The following is a 25,785-nucleotide window of genomic DNA, read 5'->3' on the forward strand; positions in this document are numbered from 1 at the left end:
TGCAGAATTTAAGAAGCACAGAGAATGCTATAGGTCATGCTATGTTAGAAAAAGCATAGGGACACCTGGGTGACTTGGTTAGTTAAGCGTCCAACTCTCAGTTCTGGCTCAGGTCATGATCTCATGGTTTGTGGGATCAAGCCCCTCATGGGGCTCTGCACTGACAGCCTGGAGCCTGCTCGGTTTTCTCTCCCTCCCTCTCTCTCTCTCTCTCTCCACCCCTCCCCACAAGCATGTACTCTTTCTCTCCCTCTCTCTCTCAAAAAATAAATAAACCTTGGGGCGCCTGGTGGCTTAGTGAGTTAAGCGTCTGACTTCGGCTCAGGTCATGATCTCACGGCTTGTGGGTTTGAGCCCTGTGTCCAGGTCTGTGCTGACAGCTCAGAGCCTGGAGCCTGTTTCAGATTCTGTGTCTCCCTCCCTCTCTCTCTCTCTCTCTCTCTCTCTCTCTCTCTCTGCCCCTCCCCCACTCATGCTCTGTCTTTCTCTCTCTCAAAAATAAGTAAACATTAAAAAAATTAAAAATAAATAAATAAACCTAAAAAAAAAATCCAGAAAGTGGGGACAAGAGAGTAAAAGGGACCAGTGATGAATTAAATAGGAGAGCCACTTGGTCTAGAGTTTTGTTGAGAGACATAAGGGAAATTTTAGGAATTTTTCTGAATTAAAAAAAATTTCTCCTTTGCTACTTGTTCAAGAGAAGTTTAGTAACAGCTTTTATTTTTGTTTAATGTTTACTTGTTTATTTATTTATTTTGAGACAGAGAGAGAGAGAGACAGAGAGAGAGAGAGAGAGAATGAGAATGAGCTGGGGGAGAGACAGAAAGAGTGCTGAGGGTGCAGAGCCCGACATGGGGCTTGAACCCATGAACCGTGAGATCGAGACCTGAGCCGAAATCAGGTCTGAGCCACCCAAGTGCCCCTAGTAGAAACTTTTTATTATATTTCAGGGCTGTACGGAGTCATATCTATAACATTTAGGGATACTTCACAGAGCCGCTAGGAACCCAGATTTACTTGGATCACTCCTACATTATTTAATACTTCCCAGAACTGTGCTTTGCCTTCTCAGTCAGATTGTGACATTTGAAGAAGGCGTGTTGGACTGTTTTTGCCAACTTCATGAACCTCAGCTCGCAGGATTCGCAACGAAGGGCTGTTTTTTAGTTTTCCCACTACTGTGAAGACTCAGTGCATTTGAAAGTAATTTTCAACCTACCCAGAGTTCAGGGTTTGGTTGGACCTTTAAAATCATCAGAAGAAAGACATCACACCTGCGTGCTTGTTGCATAACTTGCCTATAATGATTTCAGAAAGAGTCTATGAAAGTCATCAATAAGATATTGGAGAAAAAACTTGCAGCAGCAGGCACAGTACCCCTTTTTGTCTTGCACTGTGTCAAAGGAAACTAATATATTTGGATTTATTACCAATAAATCTAAAGTTATTTTTCTGCCCAATTCTTGACCTCAAACTTGAAGGTCTGTAACTATAACTTACATGACATCAGACAGAATCATTCTGGGAATAAGGCCATTTCACTGCTCCCTGCATTAAAAATGTCATGTCACATGATCATTCTAACTCCGCAGTCCCATGAGCATGTAGATGTGTGTACGTACACATTAGTGTCAGTTTATCACCACATGTAACTTATCAGCTCAGGAACAATAGTCTGTCCACTGTGTGCAGTGCCATGAGAGAAAATCTCAGAAAGAAGCTCTTATCTCCACGTTTAAGGAAGCCATTCTCCAGCAGACCGAGCCAAATATTGGTATTTCTGTGCCTTAAGTCCATCATCTATTGATTCCTCTTATAGTATGAGCATTAACTATATACATTGTAACCATGTATCATTTAAATAATATTTTTCTTGCTTTCAGGGTATCTTTTTATATGCACGGGCACCTCTGTACTATTAATTTCCACTTCTATAAGTTGTTTATGTTATATTATGCAGCACTAGCCAGTCATCAAGATAATAATGTGCATTTCTTTGATGTACCTCAGTCTGCACATCTGCTTCAGCCCCTCTCCAGATGTTCGTATTTATTTATATTCTTTGCTTACGTTTTCGAGATACTTCTGCTCTGGGGAAAGACATATTAGTACAATAAACTATACTGTACAGAATGTCAAAATAGTGTGGTCACCAGAATTAAACATAACTACCCCAGTCAACTAAAAGCGATATGATTCTAGAATTTTCTTGAATGCATACTTATAATGAGCTCTAAAATCCTTTCTTGATTCATTACTGAAGTGTCCACTGGCATAGTGCAAAGTGGTCTTTTTTTAATTGTTTCTTTTTTGCAAATTGTCTGGTGTGGCCAACTCAATCGTATCCATCTGTGATCATTTAGTACCTATAACTGTATCTGAATCACCTCTAAAATTATTTCCATAGCAAGTAACTCCAACAGTTTATATATACTGAACACTTACTATGTGACAGACACATGCTGTCTGCTTTACAAACATTTCGTTGAATCCTCACAACTCCATGAAGCAATTGCCATCTCACAGATGAGGAAACCATGTGATTATATTGTTGGTTTCACAGAGCAAGGAATCAAGCCTAGAACCGCCTAGCTCTCTCCTAACTTCTGTGCTATAGCATCACATAGAATGATTTTATCTACAAATCAGACATTTGTTAATGGACGCAATCACAAAATAAGTACCTTACAACCCCTCCAGGCAGGAAGTTGCTTTCGGTTCATTTGTAGAATTTCAGGTGGAGGGAGGCCAGCTGATGGAGATTTGGATAGGAGCAGGGACTGGTTCCCCAGGGCCCAGTTTCTCAAGCTTACAGCACACACCCTTGGGACAAAGCAGTGTATCCTCCTGGAGCATTAATTTTTCCTCAATAATAAGTAGTTTAAAATGATAATTTTTTTATGAAAACAATGGTTATATTATGGAACAGATCAAGGCAAATTTACTCGAATTTTTAAATGAAAAGTGAGATTTCCAGAAGCCTCCTCTTTCTGGGAGAATGGCTCCAGCCAGGTGTCCTGGAGGTCAGGCAGCTCCTTGCTGTGCATTCAGGGTATGTAGACCCACAGCTGTAGGAGCAGGGAAGCCCTTGAAAAGTCTGAAGCAGGTTCTGGGGTGCATTTCATTCTACTGACAGTTTGGAAGATGGATATGAAAGAAGAAAGACCAGAAGCAGAGAAAAAGAAAGTCTGAATAAAGGGTAAGAAGTAACACACTCGGCCATTTCACACACACACACACACACACACACACACACACAGCTTGCAAAATGAAGATGTAAAAGATTTAAAAGGCACATGTCCAAATATCTCATTCACTACCCACCACCCCGCCTCTGTCTTCCTCTTCACAATAAACCTTGGCCACATCTGTGTGAGCCTGGCCTGGGTTGCTCATTTAACCTGCCTTACACTGCAGAGCCCTCCAGCAGTGACCCTAACTAAACACTTTCACACCCTGGGCAGTTTGCCATGGTCATTTGGTCACAGCCAGTTATATTTCTGGGCAAGGCCTGAAGATGTCCGAGTTGTCTGCATAATGGTGCTCTGTATAGTCCTATAGGGACACACGTTAAGAGAAAGAGAGTTTCGTGGAGGGAAGGAATGTTTCATTTTTTTTCTTTGTTTTATTTTTTTTCTCCTCTTCAGCTGATGATTGTTGTTTCAGGATGTAGCAACTTCCACTAGTGAGAGAGATTTATTACTTACTTCCTGGGGAAAGCCGTTTTCTCTCAAGTGGGAACATTTAGACGGTGGCATCCAAAAGAGTCACAAATTTTTTACTTTTGCAACTTAGAGGGAAAGAGAAATTTAAATCTGCCTGATTTTCCCGTCTCGTCAGGAATGAGCAGTGATATGCTCTCCAAAACCACAAGGCGAGAGGGCCCCTGTGCTCCTTCTTTGCAGTCAGAGTCCAAAGTCACCAGCTGCAGCAGACTCTGTAACCACAGGCTGACACGTTCTTTTAGTGCCTTGGGGGACCACTGCAGCAAAGGCACAGCTACACAACTGCTTACTACCCCCGCCTCCGTCACATCCCAGTGGTGGCTCCAGAGATGGGCTTTTTTCTTGTAATGGTTTCACTGGTGGCGGTGTCTCTCAATGTCCCCTACGCCTTTTGGTCCCCCTGTACCTTCCCTCCCTGGTCAGTTGCATCCCTTCTCATTGCTGTCCTCGGCATTTACAGGCAGATGCCTGGCCAAGCCGACCACAGCCACACCCGTATCCCTCTGCAGAGCACCAACCATACAGCAGCCGCCTAACAGACCTCTTCCCTCAGAGCGCACACTCTACAGTCAAAGCCTGAGCTCCTCACCTCCCCTCTCAACCCTGTTCAATCCGGAGTGTTTCGTATTTCAGTGACCAGCACCATTGTCCACTCACTTTCTCAAACCAGAAACCCTGAGCATCCTTCTGTCTCTCTTTCTTAACACCCAGCTTATGCAAGTAATCACCAGCTCCAGGCGGTTCTAACTCTTAACACTTCCAGAGGCTGTTTGCTTTACTTTTCTCCACCTCCACTTCCACCACCCCCAACTGGTCTGTCTGCCCCCCTCCGCTTTCTCTATCTAATTCCCTACCCCTGTCTCCACATGGCTGCCAGAGGGAATATTCTAAAAAGCAGGTCTAGTCCTACCAAGGCCTTTTAAAGAAAGAAAGAAAGAAAAATCCCTGGGGCACCTGGATGGCTCAGTCAGGTAAGCATCTGATTCTTGGTTTCCACTCAGGTCATGATCTCATGGTTCCTGGGCTGGAGCCCCCAGGGAGCCTGCTTGGAATTCTCTCTCTCCCTCTCTCTCTCTCTGCCCCTCCCCTGCATGTGCATGTGCACATTCTCTCTCTCTCTCTTTATCAAAATAAATAAACTTAAAAAAAAAAAAAAAAACCCTGATGCATACCCTTTAGCCTAAGGAGGAAGTTCAAACACCCTAATTTATTTTACAAGACATTTCATGAGCTGGCCCTGTTCACCTTTCATCTTTCGTACCTATGGCCTTAACTCTGCTCCCAAATGTAGACACCCAAAGGCACTTGGGGTTCCTAAAGTTCTCTCTTGCCCCTAAGCCTTTGGCACCTGACGTTCTCTTTGCCTACACCTGTTTCTATTGTCTTCCTATGGCTAACTTCATGCATACTGTCCAATTATACACTCGCCATCCAGGACTAGGGTGAGTGCATGGTCCCAACCGAGTGTACCCCTGTTATAACTCTGCCTCTTTTGCTCTCCCCTAGCTTCAGCCCCACATATACCTCATATCTCTTTCCTCCTGATCCCTGGCGTCTCTCTTCCTCAAAATAGGTTAGGTGCCTGTCCCACGTCCCCCATTTGTACCCACTGTCCCTCCCCTCACTGTAGCATTTATTCTGCTCTATTGTAATTGCCTTTGTACTTGTTTATCTCTCCTATTAAACAGTAAGTTCTTTGAGGGCAGGGACCTTATATTTACTATCTTTGTCATAGTGCTTGACATGCAGTAGGCAGTTAATGTGTATTGCATAAATGAATACATGATGACATACCTGTAGAATTTAAGAAAGTTGGACTTGGGAGGGACCCCATAAATCATCAGGCCAAACCCCGCATTTTACAAATGAAGAAACTGAGGTCGAGAAGGTCAGGACAAGACTGTTTCTCAAAATGACGTAAGCTGGAAAAGCATCCTAGTATCTTATTTTTAGCGGATATCAGTTGCCACTGCAATGAAACATAAGCTATTCACCGATAATATTTAATATTCAAGCCAAATAATGTAATTTGTCGACGAAAATGATTTTATAGCTCCTTATGATATAAAATAAAGCAAGTTTTTCTGAGATACTTTTCTTCAGTCAGTATGTAAGTACCTCCCTGCTCCAAATACCACCCACATTTCGCAGTTGAAACTCGGAAAATGCCAGAAAGAATAAGGAAAAATGCAACTCGAAAGAAGAGTGTTTACCAATTTGTGATGCTGGGTGGCTAAGCAAGACCTTTCCTTCAACTTGTGGAGCGGACAGGGCAGAGGAGGTCTCTAGTCTCTTAGAAACTTCTCCTCCGTGAAATTCTCAGAGCCTTGTGAACTATTAGAGGTGGGGATTGTCATGAGTGTGCAGTCCAGGCAGGGCATTGCTCATAGATGGTGTTTATGTCTGTATGTGAAGATATAGGTAGTATATGAAGGAATTAAATCCTTCATATTTGGAGCCCTCAGACAATTATACTGAATATCATTTAATAAAATGGTAATTCATTAGACATTTTTTTAAAGTTTATTTTTATTATTTATTTTGAGAGAGAGAGAGAGAGAGCACAAGCAGGGGAGGGGCAGAAAGGAGGAGAGACAGAATCCCAAGCGGGCTCCACGCCATCAGTGCAGAGCCCGATGTGGGGCTTGAACTCACAAACTGTGAGATCATGACCTGAGCCGAGATCAAGAATTGGAGCTTAACTGCACGACCCAGGTGCCCCAAGGCTTTTAAATTTAACATCAGACTTCCAGCAAATCAACCTTGAATCTGTTTGGTTTGTATTCATGAAGGATTGTGGTGAGAAAGGGGAAAGAAATGCATGCAAGTAGCTAAGTCAGAATGAAAGCAGCCAGTTTCTGCTGCTCCCTTGAAAATCCGAAAGGCACAGAGGCCCTGCTGGGGGTTGCCGACTCACGGTGGAAGGAGACACTGGCATTCCTATCCCGTGCAAAGGTAACAGCTGAGATAAAATGAGCTCAGAATCCTGAGGTTTAGTATATGCTGTCAAAGACAGGATTCTAGCACTTTATCCTAGCATGTAGAGAAAACCGCAAGTCACAGAGTGTCTCTCTACCAAATTTTCTCTTACAGAAAATGTAAGAAAGAGTTAAGGGCTGAAAGGGGTTCTTATTTCCCAAAGGCCCTCCTTTCCCATTTCCTACTCCCCACCTTGACTCTCTCTGCAGAGACTTGAAACCAGTGGAATGCTGGTAAATGTATAGCAGCCAGTTTGCCAGGGTGGGCGGGAAATGACATGACCTGTAGCCTTTGCTGGTTTCTGTGGAGTGACCACTCCCGCCAGAGCCAATCACAAGTTACCAGGGCAACGTCACTGAATGCAACGTGGGGACAAGGTGTGCGCGATCCATTGGCTGCTCAAGCCTGGCATGAGCCCGCCCCAGCACACTGCTGCTTGAAAGCCCGGGACGACCAGGGTAGCTCCCGCCAGAGCAGGTCCTCGGGCTTCCTTGCCTTGAACCCAAATTCCTCGGTATTTGTCACGATTAGCGAGGTTATGCTACATAACAGATTAGCCGTGAAATCTCAGTGGCTTAAAACAGCAAAGGTTTCTGCTTCATTCATGATATATGTCCAGCACGGGTCCATTGTGGGATGGTACTTTGCTTATCAGAATCACTCAGGTCTTAGGCTGATGGGGGCTTCACCATCTGGAAAGTGCTGGTGGCAGTGAGAGCCTGGAGATTTGCACACAGGCTTTTCACCATCTCAGCTCACATTTCATTAGTCAGAACTAGCCTCGTGGCCCCCCCTAAATGCAAGGGATTTGGCAAGTGCGACGGAGCAGATGGAATGTGCGGGGAGTACCACTGTCTCGTCACAGGGGTGATGATTTCACCAGGCAACTTTGTTTCTTGATGGTTCAGGACACTCCACATACAGGGGACCGGTAAGGTTAAGAAGAAACGAAGGACCTCACTGAATGCTTTGGGACAACCAGAGACTCAGGAAAAATCTTCCAAGTTATGATATTTTATTTTATTTTATTTTATTTTATTTTATTTTATTTTACTGTTATAAATATTAATGTGCCAAACGAGTTGTTCTTTGGGAGGGAAACCCAAGAGTTCAACAAGCATCCCAAGCAGGCTTTGCTCTGGTCCTCTTTTACACTTGAGAGATGCAGCAAGTTATTATGAATTTGCTTGTATAAACAGTAAACTAGCAATTTGGGGTTTTTCTGCCTGAGCCTAAAAGCTCAGAGACCATTTCCAGAAGCATAGAACATTCCTGGGGGAAGGCGGCTCCTCAGAGTCCTACTCTCGTTGACACAGGGAATGTCTCACACTGGAGGTGGAGGGTAGGTAGACTGTGGGCTCCCTGAGACTCTTGCCTGAAACCACAGCATTTCATCCCAATTCAAAAGATGTGTATTTTGCCCTCAGGAAGGACCTGGTCTGGAGACTTCCACTAGGGCTCCTACAGAAGAGAGGGCATCAGGTTCCTCAAATTCTCCCACTGCTTCTTGTATCTCCCAGCCCATGAGACACGACATCACTGGAACCACCCCTCTTCTGAAAGCAAATAGCTGTGAGTCCAGGGCTAGGATAATGCACTGAGATCAGGTTCAGAAGAATGTGATTTCAGTCCCAACTCGATCCCTAACTAATTACTGACCCTTGGACAATCTCTTAATCCCTAGTTTCCTCATCTACAAATTGGAGGAGTTGGACTAGAGCTATAGTTTTCACTCTTGCTCTGTGAAGCCCTCAGGGATGGATTTGCATATGGGGAGAGAAGCTAGTGGGTAAGACCTCAGGACCACATTCTAATTTCCAAGCAGGGCAGGCATATATTTTTTTAATTTGATTTTAGAGATTTTTGTGCTTGTTTTCCAAAGGGGTGTCATTGCTTCATAAGAACATCTTAAGAAGAAGATGTTTCTAATGTGATGTTGTTGTTTTTTTTTTAAGCTTAAAAACTACCGGACTGATCTGATGGCATGAGAGCACTGGAGACGATAACATGGGGTAACAATTCGGTCCCGGGAAGTAAGGCTCCCTGATGGCTCACGTGGCACTCAGCTGGGATGCTCCTCAAGGAGACTGGTAGCCACACTTCCATATCTTCCACACTTCCTCTGTCCAGGCCCCTCCAATTGCAGCCCGCGGGCAGCCTCCCCATCTGATCCTGCCAGCATGTTACAAAGAAGCTCAGACCAAGTAAGTAATACGCAGACTAATGGGTAGTAGGACTTTCCTGAAATGAAGGTAAAAGACCTCAGCCTGCACAGAGAGTGTGTGGTTTGGACTATTTCCACAGCATATTAAATCATACAAGAATTTTCACTCATCTTCGTCTTGGAGGTCACAACATGACTCTCCTCTAATGAATTCTTTACATTGGCAGCTCTTCTGTTTTTCTCCCTTCCTCTGCTGGTTCCGCACTTCCGCCTCTACCCTCCTCCCCGGCTACAGTGGCTTTTGCTCCTCTGGTCTCTGCATGGGAACATATGGAAATACTTTTCCTTGATTTAGGCCTGGAATTTGGTCTACACCTGTGTAGGCCTTTAAGTAACGGCTCAGCAGGCGTTTCGGCGAGGTCATGCTCCAGAAGTGCTCTGTGCACACATTTGCTCTGGCTCCCTCACAGGCAGGCCCGCACCTCGCCTCCTTTCCCCAGGTGTTCACGCACCTCCAGATGGTGCTCCTGATATGCTGCTTTGCTATTCAGGATTCCAGAGATTATTCTTCAGAGCATGGTATCCCACCCCAGGATGGTCTTCCTCATAAAGCAGATGGTTGACGTCCAAAAGCCCTGCAGCCCCAAAAGGAAAAGAAAAAAGAGACTTTTTCTGTCGCAGGCACTACCCTGACTTAACCTTGTGAAGTTGATACCGTTTGTTTGCTCAGAGAAGTCAAGGGACATGCTCAAGGTCATAGAGCCAGGACGCGGCAGAATCCAGATTTAAAGACAGACCTTACTTCCAGTTCAGCATTCTCCCTGATTGCCAAGCCACGGTTCTTTGTTTTTGGAGATATCCCCCCATATCATAACTATAAACCCAGATACTGTACTAGGTGCCCTATAGCCACTGTCTTCTTTTTACAGTAGCTCAGCAAGGAAGGTTCTAGATTAGTCTGCTTACAGATTTTACGGACGTAGCTCATAAAGGTTTTGGTGCCCAAGCTCACAGAGCCAAATGCAGGAATGATCTTGATGCCCTAAATCTAGCAGTTACTTTCCTTAACTTTCAAGAATAAAAATCTCCTTGGAGCTTTCCGTATGCTTTCTGAATAATAGCAAATCCTTATCTTAACACACCAGGCCCATCGCGGTCTGGTTTCTGCCCGCCTTTCCTTCTGCTCCCCTGCTGACACTGATCTTTCCAATCATGTGGAGCTCTTTTTGGCTCCGCCAACTGCTGTCTCAGTCCTGTCTGCAGCCTTTCCTCCATTTTCACCTATGTTCAACTGCCTGCCGCTTAGCTGGTGGCCCCTTTTCTGGCAAGCACTCTGCTCCCACATGCCCACTCCCAACCACCTCGTCACAAAACCCGTTGTGATTAACAGTCCTTTTGCTCTTGCACCCTCTTCTGACCTTCTAGACCAAAGCACTGACCACGCCGTAGTGTCATTGTCTATCGGGTTAGCTCCTGCCTCCACCGGACCCCACCCTCCTTGAAGACACAGAACACATCCTGTATAACTTTTATCCGGAAAGCGTACATAACACCTAAAACAAAGTAGAGTTCAAGAAAGTTTGTGGAAGGAACGAAGGGATGAAGAAATGGAAAGGAGAGGGGCGGGAAGGAGAGGGGTCAGGGTAACAAGGGGGAGATGTTAAGGACTGAACCCAGATGCGTCAGATTCTAAAACAGACAAGACTTCTACCGTCCTATACACAACCCAAGATGCTACTCACCCTGTCAGAGATGTGATTACATGCTCATTGTCCCTTCTTGTTTTTACACACGCACAAAAGCTTAATTCTCTGCTCTGGCTCTCAAGGCAGTCCCTCTGGCTCTGCTCCTATCACTAAGTAGCTCCCTCTAGGATTTTCCAGAGTTCTCCGTTGAACTTCTCTCTCTATGTTTGTCTGTTTGGATCTTTAGAAGTCATAGGGTTCATCTAACAAAAACAAAAAAACCCAAAAAATCAGAGTCTGGTATTACCAAGGACAATAGCTTACAGTGCCTTCTCCAAATAAATATGTAGCATTGAACAGGATCTTGAATCCAGAAGAATGACCTAATAGAGCTTTTTGCACTTCAGATTAATTTATTTGTGGGTGTATTTTTACACCGTCTATAGAGTCCTCCTGGCATAAAAGCAAAACCAGTGTTCTGTATTTTAATGATAAACTTCCCTTTTAAATCACTTGCACTGAATGTTTTCATATGATAAAAACACTATATGATTACATAATAATTACATGTAATTATTATATAAGTCTCATGGGTATAAATGTGCAAAATGAAGAAAATAAAAATAACCCACAATCATACCATGCAGAGATAATCACTCTGGTTTTGGTATGTATCCTTCCTTTTTATCTATGCATAGATGTATGTTTTTATCTATGCATATCTATATATAATTATATATGTCTATATATAATTATGTAAAAATGGCTAATGTCTGCTGCATAAATGCTGTGAGTTGACATTGTTGCGTACACTCTATGTGGATTAATTTTAACCCTCAGAAGAGTCTCATGAGATTGACACAATTACTATTACTATGTCCATTTAACATATGAGGAAACTGAGGCATGGAGAGACAGGGAGACTTTCCAGGGGCCACACACATATTAAGTGGTAGAGCTGGCATTTGAACCAAGGCTGCCTAACTCCTGACATCGTGCTTTAAGTCCCTAAGGTACACGGCTTCACAGACACATACAAACTTGAGATTAGACTGTACAAAACCAACCATGTCAGTAACTTGTTTTTTTATAGTTAATATAGCTTGAAGAGTTTTCATGTAATTTAATACTTTTTTGAAACATCATTATGATAAGTACATAATATTTCATCATAATGAGGCAATCAACGAAATTGATGAAATTAATCAATTTCCTATTGATAGAAATTCACATTATTTTCCAATCTACTATAAATAAATGCACTGTGCTGAACAATTCCATAACTAATTTCTTGTTTACAACCTAGAATTGAAATCACTGTTCCAAGAGGTAAGACATTTACACACATCCATCATCCACACCCTCCAGTGTAGCTCCATGTAAAGGGAATATATCTCAGTAGTTGATCGTCAGAAATGCTGAGGAGCACAGCCTGCCCTCTGGTGCTTTTCTGCCAAGTTCTTCCCTATTCTTAGAGCTGGTCAAAACAAATGGAGAAAAAAATATCCTAAGCCAGGCATGTGCTGTTGTCAAAGATTGTCCAGATACTTCTCCTTGGACCAGTGCCACCACCACCACTTGGGTGCAAGCCTCCCTCAGCCTTTCTCCTCTGTCAGCGCCACATCAGAATGAGTTATCATTTGCAGTTCAGCAGTTGGTCTCACCAACATGGGGGCCCTTCCCATTTGGTATTCCTATCATAGGAACGACAGCAGGGAAGAGGAGATGCAGAAAGTTCCTGGAGGAGACGTGTGAGAGGGATACCTAACAGCTAGCCTGCCCCAGTAACCTACATGGCATCTCCAGAGAGGATTCAGGAGAGGGGATAAGCGAAGCCTCTCCTTCAAAGGTGGTGAACCCCACTTAGGATGGAGAGACCATGTAAAAGGACCCAATTGCAAAAAAAATAAAATAAAATAAACAGTAAAGCATGTTTTTAGTGTCTAGTAAGATGATGAGGATAGCTGGAAAACCTTTTCTGAGCTCATTAAATTGAAGAAGAACATTTAGAAAATAACAAAGAAAGACTTTTAAAAAGAGCACAGCAAATACAGAGGAGATGTCTTGTGAGTTTTCTGTCAGACCGTGTTGTCATAAATTTCAGAACCTCCTCATCTGGACACCACACGTGGAATGATGAGAGATTCTCCGGCACAGTCATTCAAGCAAGTTCTGTTGAGCCCCTAACACTACCTTATATTTACCAAGCACTTTATGGTTTATAAAACTCTGTTCATACACACTACACATCTTGTCTTCCCCTCAGTCCTGTGGGGCAATTATTATTACTTAATTATTGTTTGTGAGTTAACTGAGGCTAACGAACTTAGGCAGCTTACCCAAGATGGTACAGTGTGATGGTTAATTTTATGTCAACTTGGGGCGCCTGGGTGGCTCAGTCGGTTAAGCGTCCGACTTCAGCTCAGGTCACGATCTCGCGGTCCGTGGGTTTGAGCCCCGCGTCGGGCTCTGGGCTGATGGCTCAGAGCCTGGAGCCTGCTTCCAATTCTGTGTCTCCCTCTCTCTCTGCCCCTCCCCCGCTCATGCTCTGTCTCTCTCTGTCCCAAAGATGAATAAACGTTAAAAAAAAAAAAAAATTATGTCAACTTGATCGGGTCTTGGAGTGCCCAGATACTTGGTTAAATATTATTTCTGGAAGTGTCTGTAAGAGTGTTTCCAAAAGAGGTTAAACCGAGTCTAACTCAGTAGACTGAGTAAAGTAGATTGTATCCTTTGGTTTTGTTTCTCTGGAGAACCCTAATACACATGGCTGTAGCCAGAATTTGGACAGGGGCTTCTTGACTCCGAATTCTCTGGCACCTACTAAGTGCAAGACCCACCCAACAAGGCAGACATGAAAGACCAGAGCCTGTAGAGAGAGCGCGTGACAGTCCAGTGGGGAGGAAACTGCCTTTTCTATACTTGGGATCCAGGCCTCCAGCAATCAATAACAAGACGATCCAGGCCTCCAGCAATCAATAACAAGACTGCAAGCACAGAGTTCTACTGTGCACCCAACACTGATGTGGGCATGGTGGAAACAAAGAGAGAAATAAAATATGTATAATCCTTTCCCTAGGCATGTACCCTACTAATGCACACAAAATAATTAGGAAAAAATGGAGTTTCTAGTGTTGGCAAGAACAAAGAATGAAACTTTCCTAAAGGAGGCAAGGCTTTATCTGAGAAAAACTTACAGAGGAGAAAGGATAATTTAGTGGCTGATCGTAATGAGCAAAGGCATGGAAATAACGGTATTTGTATTTATTAGCATCCATAATGATGTTGTAGAGGGAGGAGGTGGAGGATGGGAAGAGCTATCCAAAGACAAGTTTAAATGGAATCTAATGTATGCGTTAAAAAGAAGAAGAGGAGGGAAGTTAGAATGAGACCAGATTATAGGAGAAGACTTAGAAATCAATCAAAATCCATCCTTTTAACAAAGGCTTACTGAGTGCCTTCTATGTGCCAAGCCCTCAGCCTAAATAAATATGAATAAAGCATGCTATCTTCTCTCCAAAAGGAAGTCACCCCCAGTCTTGGGAACGTGGATTCCATATTGCAAATGATAGGGAGTTATGAAAGTTTCCTGAGTCGGGGAAGACAAAAGAAAATTTATCTCCACATAGCTATAATCTCTTAAACCAGCAAACAGAGAGGATGAAGAGACAACAGAAATGTTACAGACCCACCCATTGTTAGGATAGTCCATAGGGCAGGTTACAGGGGCTATTTTCTAAAAGAAATGTGTTCAAATTTGAAAGAGTTCTGATGTGAGGTGACAGGAACTAGCTTTCATGAAAAGAAGCCAAAATATACAGACAGAAAGGCAATAAAAGGGTAAGAGGCAGGAGAAGTTAAACAGGGAGGAAGGATTTTAGCACAAGAGGAAGGCACTGTTTTTCTAGAATCTGGACAAGGTAAGACCCCAGGAATGGGGAAACAATATAGATACTCAAACACTAGGATCAGGGCACAGGGGCAGGCCTCATACCCAGGGACCAGGCAAAAGCTTGATGATTAAACTTAGAATACAAAATCAGTCTAGCTCCAGAACCATGACAGTCTGTCCCTTGACCTGGGTTAAAGATGAGCCTATGGATGGAGATTAGGCTGATCTATGGGAAAATCTAGTATGACTCAAGACCCAGGAGTCAAACACATCTCTATGCACATCTCTGAAATTTTCTAAGGGAAAGCTCTATAATCTGGCTTCACACTGGCTGCAACCTTCTATCCTGCCGGTCTTTATTGTAACACACTCTTGATTCCAGTCATCCTGGTCCCATCATTTTGTACCCCCCACCACTCACCCCAGCTGACCAACGCACCATAAAGACACACAGGCACACACACTTCTGTTGTGGTTGGTTTTGCCTGTACTGACTCTCTTACCTATAATGTTCTCTTTCTTCTTTTGAGTCCTTTCCAGCTTTTCTCTGAAATTGCCCAGGTTTGGGGGTTCCTTTCTCTGAAACAGCACAGCTTCACCTGGTCCTCTCATTGATTAGCTTCTTTATTGTCATGACTTGGGGAACATTTTATAGGCCTGAATGTCACTTACTCATTTTAGTTACCTCCACTTAGACTTTGTTTCTAAGGGAAATTCGTTCTGATTTTCAACTTGGGGAGATTTGGAAAATATTCATCCCTTCCTTTTTCCTGGGCTGAAGAAGGCAGAGAATTCTGTTTCCTAACACTGAGACAGCATCAGCAGCAGAAAAATAAGATAAAGACTCCAGTGAGAATGAGAGGTCAAGGGAAGAGATAGAACGTGGGAAGTTTCTATCCAATATGGCATTAGTGGCCAGAATAAAATAATAGAGAAAACAGACATGGGTATTTTATATATGTGAGTTGGTGTTTGTTTTTCAGAGACTTTTAGCACAAACAGGTTATAATTGCTAGTAAAATCTACTTATAAGGTCAGTAATAATCATAATAAAATTTGGGGCGCCAGGGTGGCACAGTTCATTGAGTGTCCAACTCTGGATTTGGGCTCAGGTCATGATCCCAGGATCATGGGATCAAACCCTGTATTGGGCTCCACACTCAGCATGGGGTCTGCTTAAGATTCTCTCTCTCAAACAAGAACCCTCTTGCACTGTTGGTGGGAATGCGAATTGGTGCAGCCACTCTGGAAAACAGTGTGGAGGTTCCTCAAAAAATTAAAAATAGACCTACCCTATGACCCAGCAATAGCACTGCTAGCAATTTCCCCAAGGGATACAGGAGTACTGATGCATAGGGGCACTTGTACCCCAATGTTTATAGCAGCACTCTCAACAATAGCCAAATTATGGAAAGAGCCTAAATGTCCATCAACTGATGAATGGATAAAGAAATTGTGGTTTATATACACAATGGAGTACTACGTGGCAATGAGAAAGAATGAAATATGGCCTTTTGTAGCAACATGAATGGAACTGGAGAGTGTGATGCTAAGTGAAATAAGCCATACAGAGAAAGACAGATACCATATGGTTTCACTCTTAGGTGGATCCTGAGAAACTTAACAGAAACCGTGGGGGAGGGGAAGAAAAAAAAAAAAAAAAGAGGTTAGAGTGGAAGAGAGCCAAAGCATAAGAGACTCTTAAAAACTGAGAACAAACTGAGGGTTGATGGGGGGGTGGGAGGGAGGGAGGGTGGGTGATGGTTATTGAGGAGGGCACCTTTTGGGATGAGCACTGGGTGTTGTAAGGAAACCAATTTGACAATAAACTTCATATATTGAAAAAAAAAAGATTCTCTCTCTCCCTCTCTGTCTACCCCTCTCCCCCACTGTCTCTCTAAAATTAAAAATTAAAAAAAAAAGAGTATGTAATAGCTACCATTTATTGATGTTTATATGTGCCAAACACTGTGATAATATTGATTTTACGGAGGCTTTTTAAACTCTGCCGTTGGTATCCTGGGATGCATGATATTAAAAAGAATTTTAATATGTATTTATTTATTTTGAGAGAGTAAGAGGGAGCCCAAGCAGGCTCCCAACACAAGGCTCGATCTCACAAATTCTGAGATCCTGACCTGAGCTGTAATCAAGAGTCTGATGCTTAACCAACTGAGCCACCCAGGTGCCCCTGGAATACCTGATATTTTTCAGAGTATTTGTGAGAATAATTGCCAAAGCAAGAATCAGTAGTTCTATCTCCTTTTTGTGCCAGCATCTCTCTGCAAACTTACAAAAACGTCTTCTCATTGTAACTATCAACCATGATCAGAATTATTATTTTAATTAGAATTACAGTGACAATACACAATGCCTGGGGAAGGGGTGACTAACTCTTGATTTCAGAGCCACAACATTCTGGATTGGACATTTTAGCTGAACTTCAGTGTTCTGAATTTCTGCAAAGCAAAGTTTCAGCACATATGCTTACCTCAGCTTGAATTCTTGAATTCCAATCAGCAAGGACTAGGTAATGTTAAGTACAGTTCATCTTTTCAGACAAATAGCCATAGTAAGGCTCCAAGAGAATGAAAGAAGTAAGTAAAGTAAAAACCATATTCTACTTCATGTAATACTGGAAAGATGCTGAATTTTCACTTGGGAGGTTTGGGAGATATCTGCCCCTTCTCTTTTCCTGTGTTGCCAAATGGAATTTATTAAGTATAAAACTACTCTTATTATAGTTGTGGTTTTCAGGTAGATTAATTTTAGAACAGATCTCTTTATATCAGCATTTCAGAGTTGGAAATACAATTTATGAAGACAAATCAGATATTTTTGTTTAAGGAAGTTTAGCAGGAAGTCGAATACAAAAATCTTCCATCATTCCATATTGTCACTGGATATAAGTGTGGTGTGTGTGGCGGGTGGTGGCGGGGGGGTGGGGTAGTTGCAATCATAAAGGGGCTCTGAATCAAGCCAAAATCAAGTTTCCTTATTGAACCAGAGAATATCCAAACAAGTTCCCCAGACGTCTCTCCATCTGGTTGCCACAACTAGTCTTTCTGTTCTGCAAACCTCAGCCCCCGTACCTTCCTCCTCTTGTTCTTCATACTTTCCTCTTCTGTTCTCTCCCACTTCAAAATGCTCAAGAAATGCAATTCAGAGTCATTATACTGCCAGCAGCCTGCTCCATCTGTTTCTATCCACCAAGCTCCGTCTTAATATTTCTTAGTGCATTGTTCATTTCCCAAGGGCAACATAGGGCCCCATATACCAGGAAGAAGGAGTAAATCCAGGGTGTGGTTTCATTCAAATCTGCATTTGAGATCTATGCTCTTCCCCAGTAAGTGATTTTGTATAGTTTGTTGCCTATTAACGTGTGACCTTTGACTGGAGGGTTTCCTGTGCACTGCATATGTGCTCTCATGTGGTAGATAATGTCTTTGATTGCAATGACACTTACTGATGCTTAGAAGATTTATTCAGGCTCACTCTTGGAAGATCCTTCTGTTGCATTTTTGGCTTATACTAGTTTTCAAAGTCTTTGGGGGAATTAGAATGAAAGAGCCTACCTTTGACTCTTCCTAAGAATATTCCTATGGTTATTTTATTTTTTTTAGAGATTTTTACCACCTTACATAGGTTCTCTCCCTTACATTCAAGAGTTCCTGTCATTGGACAATTTCAGTATATATAAGCAAGAGCAAATATCAGTTTAAGGGAAATACATTCATAAAGCTCACTCACACAAAAAAATGATTCTTCCTAAAAGATAGAAATACACATGAGGCTGCATATGTTGAAGCAGAATTATTGGATGTCCACCAACCAGCCAGACAGGAATTCTTAAATGTGGAGATAATCAATTTAAAAAGAAAGATGTTTCCTATTGCACCATCATTTTGTTGTTTTAATTTGAAAGCTGCTTTGTCTAGGATGGACATCGGTTAAAAATAGATTATAATACTTATGTTTCTGACAGTGTGATACCTTAAATACAATGAGCAACTTGCTCCTTACCAAAAACTTCTGAATAAGCATTCAGAATAAAAATAAAAACATTCTGAATAAAATTATATTTGAAAAAATATTAAAATATACTATTGAGCTGAACAGAATGTAAGAAATTTCCAAGACCAAAAACAAAGTAAAAGCAGGAAACCAGAAAAGTATGAAAACACCAAAGTGACCATGAACTTTTGTACTATCAATTCTGCCAGGAGTGGATGGGCTATCAGTAGTTACCCCCACATTAAACCGAAACTACAGGGATGCCTTGGTGGCTCAGTCGGCTAAGCGTCTAATTTTGGCTCAGGTCATGATCTCAGTTTGTAAGTTTAAGCCCTGCATTAGGTTCTGTGCTGAAAGCTCAGAGCCTAGAGTCTGCTTTACATTCTGTGTCTCCCTCTCTCTCTGCCCCTCCCCTGCTCATGCTCTGTCTCTCTCAAAAACTGAGAACAAACAGAGGGTTTATGGGGGGTGGGAAGGAGGGGAGGGTGGGTGATGGGTATTGAGGAGGGCACCTTTTGGGATGAGCACTGGGTGTTGTATGGAAACCAATTTGACAATACATTTCACATATTGAAAAAAATAAAAAATAAATAAATAAATAAATAAACATAAAAAAAACCTTTTTTTTAAACTGAAACTACAGACCAGTACACCTTTGGTGAAATAGAAGGCCTAAATACATACATATATAAATCCCACTCCAGAAAGGGTGACAGCAAGGAAACTAGCTTGCCCTAGCATTGGTAGAGAGGAAAAGCTAACTCTCTCTGGAGACTGCAAAATGACAAGCCCACCCACATAGATTTGTAGGTTTGTGACCACAAAACTTCAAATATAGAATTAGTATCCACATACCTATGGGAGAAAGACACATTCAATTCATGCCTTAAAGATTTCATTAATATAAACTCAGAGAAAATAGTAACAAAGTGTATCAAGAAAACAGTGCTCCATAAATGAGAACAAAACCAACAAGGATATATTCAGACACAGTTAACACTTCAAACAGCAGAATTATCACATAAGAATATAAAATAAGTATGCTTACTATGTTAATAGAAAAAATAAGAATATCAAATAGGTTAAGAAATAAGATACTCGAAACAAAGAAAATGACCAGGCAGATTTGAAAAAAAAAATCACATAGACCTACTAGGGCTGAAATTAAAAAGAAAGAAAGAAATGTTAACAGCAATTTAGACATGGATGAAGAGAGAATTAGTGAGTTAGAAAGTAAGTTTGAATGAATTTCAGAAAACTCAGTACAGAGAAACAAAAATATGGAAAATACAAGAGAATTAATAAATGTGAGGAACAGTGTAGGAAGATCAAATATAAATCATGGAGTTTCAAATGAAAACAATAGAAAAAAATAGAAGACAGGATATATGTGAAGACATAACTGCTGAGAAAATTCCCAGAATTTATTAAAGATATTACTTGGCAGATTCAGGAAGCAGAATGAATCCCAAGCTGCATAAATAAAAAGCAATCCATAACTAGGTACATCATAGTGAAACTATAGAAAACCAAAGGTGAAGGGAAGATCCTGATAAAACCAGAGACAACATAATGATACACATAAAGAAACAACAATTAAACTTATTGCTGACTTGTCAGCAACCATGGAAGCCAGAAAATTGGAAAATAATTTCTTCAACATTCTGAAAGAAATAAATTATCAGTTTAGAATTGTATGCCAAATGAAATGATCTTTTTAAATTTATTTTTAAATTTTTTTAACGTTTATTTATTTTTGAGAGACAGAGCATGAGCAGGGGAGGAGGGGCAGAGAGAGAGAAACACAGAATCAGAAGCAGGCTCCAGGCTCTGAGCTGTCAAACTCATGAACTGCGAAATCATGACCTGAGTGGAAGTCAGACACTTAACTGGCTGAGCCACCCAGGCGCCCCTACCAAATGAAATGATCTTTGACAATTCAATCTTTGAATGCTTTTTCATACAAATGAAATCTAAAATATTTATCACTAACACATAATCATTAAAATAAATTGTAAGGCTTGAACTGCACAAGGATAGGAAATTATATAAGAGGAAAGGTCTGAAATGGAAGAAGATATAATGAGTAAAGAATAACCCAAATTGTGGGTAAATCTAAGCATCTAAGCAAACACTGGCTGTCTTTTGGAGGAGAGATCAAAACGGAATGATATGCTGGCCAACAGTGGTGTACAAATGACAAGGGATTGGTGGAATTTAAAGCAGTCCAAAGTTCTTGTTTTGTTTATGAGGAGACTTTGATAACATAAGTATGCATGTTAAGATTTCTAAGATAATCTTTAAAAGAATGTACATGGAGTGTTTAACTTGTAACTAGTATAGGCTAAAAATGAAATAGTAAACAAAAGTTTCGGCAAATAAAAAAAATAATAATAAAATAGCAAGAAAGAAGACAAAAACACAGCTAGAAAAGCAGAACAAAGAGAAACTACAAAATAATAAAATAATATAGTGGAAATAAATTCAGATAAATTGTCAATAATGATAATCAGTATATAAAAAATAATAGACTTTAAGGCAAAAATCATTCTTTAGAAGCCACAGAATCACTATACAATGATAGAAACTTGCATATTACTAATAAGACATAATAATTCTGAACTTGTGTGAATCAACTGACTCAGCTTCAACAGATATAGAATAAAATTTGATAAAATCTCAAGGATGGTTTTAAAAATTTAAATTTAAGAAAAGAATTTTAACACCTCTCTAAATAATTGATAGATTAACCAGGCAATAAATCAGTAGTAATATTGAAAAAAAATGAATAATATGTACTCGATCATAGGTCTTCACACAGGCCACTGCTTCCATCAATTAGGGAATACTCGTTCATTTTAAGTACACATAAAACATTTACAAAAATGTCTCACAGATGTTTCCATAAATTGTGTGTCAGTAAATTTCAAAGAATAAACATCATTCAGAACAAATTAACCATAATACAATTAAGTTAAAAATGAAGATTAAAAGAGGTGCCTGGGTGGCTCAGTCTGTTGAGCGTCCGACTCTTTGTTTCAGCTCAGGTCATGATCTTATGGTTTGTGAGCTCGAGCCCCACATCGGGATCCATGCTGACAGAGCCTCTCACTCTGTCTTTCTCAAAAATAAATAAACTTAAAAAAATAAAAATAAATAAGTAAACATTAAAAAAATTTTAATATGAATGTTAAAGTGATAACTGGGAAAAAATCCACACATTTGGAAACATAAAATTACAATTCTAGTAACCGATGGGTCAAAAAAGAAATTACAAAGCAATACCAACCGATAATAAAATACTGGTTATCAAAACTTGTGATATAAAGCTAAAATAGTACTTACAGCAAAATCTGAAGTCTTAAATGATTATATTAGCAAAGAAAAAAGGCTAAAATTAATGTACTAAACATCCATCTTTATAAATTTAAAAATAACAGAATACAACACAGTAAATAGAAGGAAAAACAAAGGTAAGAGTAAAAAATAATAAAATAAGAGACAAACATTCAGTTTGCCCTGTAATTTTTAGAAAAGCCCTGTAATTTTTAGAAAAGACTAATAAAATTAGCAAATCTCTGGAAAGATTACTCAAGAAAAAAGAATGGAGGTAGATATACATAACCTTCAGAATGAAGGAAGAGATATAGAGATATAGTTCCCTTCAATTATAAAAATAATGAGAGATTATAACAACTTCGTATCATTAATTGTAAAACAAAAAATGCAAATTTTTTAAGAGAAGTGTAACTTCTTGAAACTAACTCAAGAACAACTAGAAAACCTAAATAGTGTTAAAACCATTAAGGAAATCAAATCCGAGGCCAAATACATAAAACAAACAAACACAAAAGACGTCACCAGGCCCGTACAGTTGTATAAGTGATCTACTCCAAACAATCTAGGGACTGATAATTCTAGACTTACTCGAACTCTATCAGCAAACAGAAAAAGAATACTTCCCAATCCATTTTATAGACTAATATAATTTTGTTATCAAAACAAAACTAGGACAGTATGAAAAAGAAAATTACAAGTGAATTTCTTTTGTGGACAGAGATAGTTTTAATTCCCCTCAAGCAATGAGAAGGATTGGGTTGAATTCAACTTACAGTAATAAAAATATTTACAAACTGTAACAATATAAGAAAATATCAAGAAATTTTCTTTTCATCGAGCGGCAAATAAAAGTACTAAAACTGGAGACCCTAGAGTTTCGCACCAGTAGAGATTCTGTATCTACATGGATGAGCAACGCATGGCCTCCAATTCCTGACAGCGGGAGTCGGGTGAATAGACCATGTGGGGCCTCCTCTCTGACGCATCCCGCGCAAATTCATACAGGTCTGTAGTAATCATAAGACGCCACTATGGACAAACACCTTAGTAATAATCTGATCATTCTTTAAGGAACTCTGCAGTCAAAAATGAGATGAGAAGAAGGTTAAGAATGTGCCATACAAATGGGGAGTAGTAATATGTTGAGTGTGTTTTAATGAGAGGTGAAAATCCCCACAGAACAAGGAGTTGTAGGAAGAGAAATGAGGGTAGAGAGGGAAAGGATGGTCAATGGCGATGGTACAGTTTTGAAAGTGGGGAAATGGAGTGTGGTGGGCAAAAACAGACTACTGAAAACAGACTACTGTGAGTGTGAATGGTGTCAGTTCTTGGTAGTACCAAAAAAGTAAGGTAAAAAAATTATGCTGGTAACTGAATTCTAAGCCACATGAGAGTAGGAAGAGCATCTACCATGTTCTAAGCATAGGTCCTGGCATATGATAGACACTCAGCATACTCTGTTGCATGAATGGGTGTGTGAATGAATGCATAGCTAATAAAATATTAGCAGGGTAGAAGGAACCATGTGGTATTGGATTAGAGTGGTACACATCTGCATGAATTTATGTTTACCCAAATGGGCAGATAGAGATAATTATTGTGTATATGTGTATATACACGTGTTAGTTCTTAATTCTGCCTAGTGACAGCCCCGGAAACAGGTACCACTCTGGTAGCTACAAGCATTCCCAGCACCCAAATCTGGGGTTTTAAACCCATTCTCCAATAAAAAAGAAACAGGGCTCTGGAGATTCTAGGGCTGGGGCAGGGAATATGCAATATGAGACTGGAGCATCTGGGAGTGCCAGAAAGTAAAGAGGGGATAAAAGAGAGAGAGAGGAGAAAAGGAAAGACAGAACAATGAGGGAAGAATATGTCAAGGGGACCCAGGAGTCAACTGAAGGAACTCCCTATGGTCAAAACTGGAACAACTAAGCTAAGCACTCAATAAATATGGTAGTATTGGATTAGAACCTGAAAGATCAAAAATACTCACGACTCCTTACTGACACAAAGAAATGATTGAATAAATAAATGGGAGAGAGTAGATTTCTGATACAGAAGAATTCCAAATACTTACCTAGATACTGCCCCCCTCAGGGAGGCGGAGCATAACTCCTTAAACCTTAAGTGTGGGCTACACATAGTGACTTCCTTTCAAAGAAAGGAAGCATCAAATCATCAAAAGGTGGTGCTAGAGGGGGGTACTTTATAGTGGAGAACCCTACCAACCACTACCTTAGTCAGGTGTTTGAGGTTAACAGCATCAATGATAAGTCATGTTGATAGCATGTACCCTTGGTATCATGTGATGTCCTACTCTTAACTGGCACTCTATGCCTTTATTCTTCCTCCTCAATCCTGTAACTCCAGTCTAAGCATAAGGAAAACAGGCAAATCAAAATTGAGGGATATTCTATAAAATATCTTACCACTTGAAACTGTCAAAGTCATCAAAAACAAGGAAAGTTTGAGAAATTATCACAGTTTAGAGGAACCCAAAGAGACAAGATATCTAAGTGTAGTGCAGTATCCTGGATACGATCTTGGAACAAAGAAGTAGGTAAAAACTATTAGTTAATAATAGCATATCAATATTGGTTCATTAGTTGTCATAAATTTACCATACTAATTTAAGATGTTAACAATAGGGGAAGCTGGGCAGAGTAAATGGGGCTTCTGGATGCTGTCTTTGCAACTTTTCTGTAAAGCCCAACTACTCTAAAATAAAAACTTTATTTAAAGAAAAATAGTAGCTAACATTTCCTGAGGGCACTGCATATGCCAAGTGTTTTAAGTAGTTGGCTACTAAGTACTTTAATCTTCACGACAACCCTATAATGCACACATGATTATCCCATTTCATAAAGAAACTGAAGCAAAGAGGGGCTAAGTAGTTTGTTCAAGGCTGTCACACAGCCTACAAGGGCTGGAGAGGGGAATGGGGCCTAGGAGAAAGAATGTATTAGATGATCTCTAGAAATGTCTCTTAGCACCATGATTTGATTCTCTGATTTTTAAAAGATCTGTTGCATTGAGGAAGGAGTACATGGCAAGTTTAAAAAAACAAAACAAAACTAATATTGAGGCATTTTTGGAAACTATGGTAACAAACAGATTAATGGGGTTTCAAACTCTTACCGGAGTAAAGGGGGAGGGAGAGAGATTATGGGTATATATGTGAGTAACTTAAGCTTTATAAAAACAATTTCAATAAAGTGAGGAATTTACTTCGTGGGATGAATTGGCAATGGTTATTACCCAGAAGTACAGTAGGGAAAATGGCCACACTCTAAAGGATTAAGACAGCTGGCTCAGGTAGAGTGCATACCGTTACGTGAAAATAATCATAAAAGTTTTAAAATGTGGATGATTGTCAAATTGTATAACTTGATTATGAACAAAAGTAGAAGCCTAGAGATTATAGCCAAAGGAAGGGGGAAAAAAAACTCCTGAGAGCATAAAGAAAGCCCTGCTATGCATAAGAGAAAAGTGCAACAATCAAAGCATAACAAAGAATGAGGTTTTATTTTGTTTAATATGGTAGAGAGTTGAAATATAAGAAAGAGTCAATGAAGCCATTATTTTGGTAGGCAAACCTAGAAACGGTTGGCTCCTGTAAAGGAAATGGTGGAAGACGTGAATAGATTCATTCAGAAATGGGGTGAGGCAGGGAAAGCAGCCTCTAATAGGACCTTTGGAAGCAGCATTTGTTCTGCTGATTGACTTGTGCACTAGCTGAAATTATTTTCTGTTTCAACGAGCCTTTTCTTATAATCTTCCTTTTCTTCCTAATATTGGACTTCAAGTGTTTTCTCTTCCCTTGTCTTCTTTCCTTATTTCCATTTGTATCAGCCATAAGGTGAGCTTTCATCGAAGACTGTGCATTCAGAAAAGGACAGAGATGGAGTGTAGGAACTTTTCCTTAATATTAACAAATCCCTCCTCCTTTTGCAGACTGACATGTTCACAAAACAGGTTTCAATG

The sequence above is a fragment of the Neofelis nebulosa genome, chromosome 2 (genome assembly GCF_028018385.1).
Source record: "Neofelis nebulosa isolate mNeoNeb1 chromosome 2, mNeoNeb1.pri, whole genome shotgun sequence".
Classification (NCBI taxonomy): domain Eukaryota; kingdom Metazoa; phylum Chordata; class Mammalia; order Carnivora; family Felidae; genus Neofelis; species Neofelis nebulosa.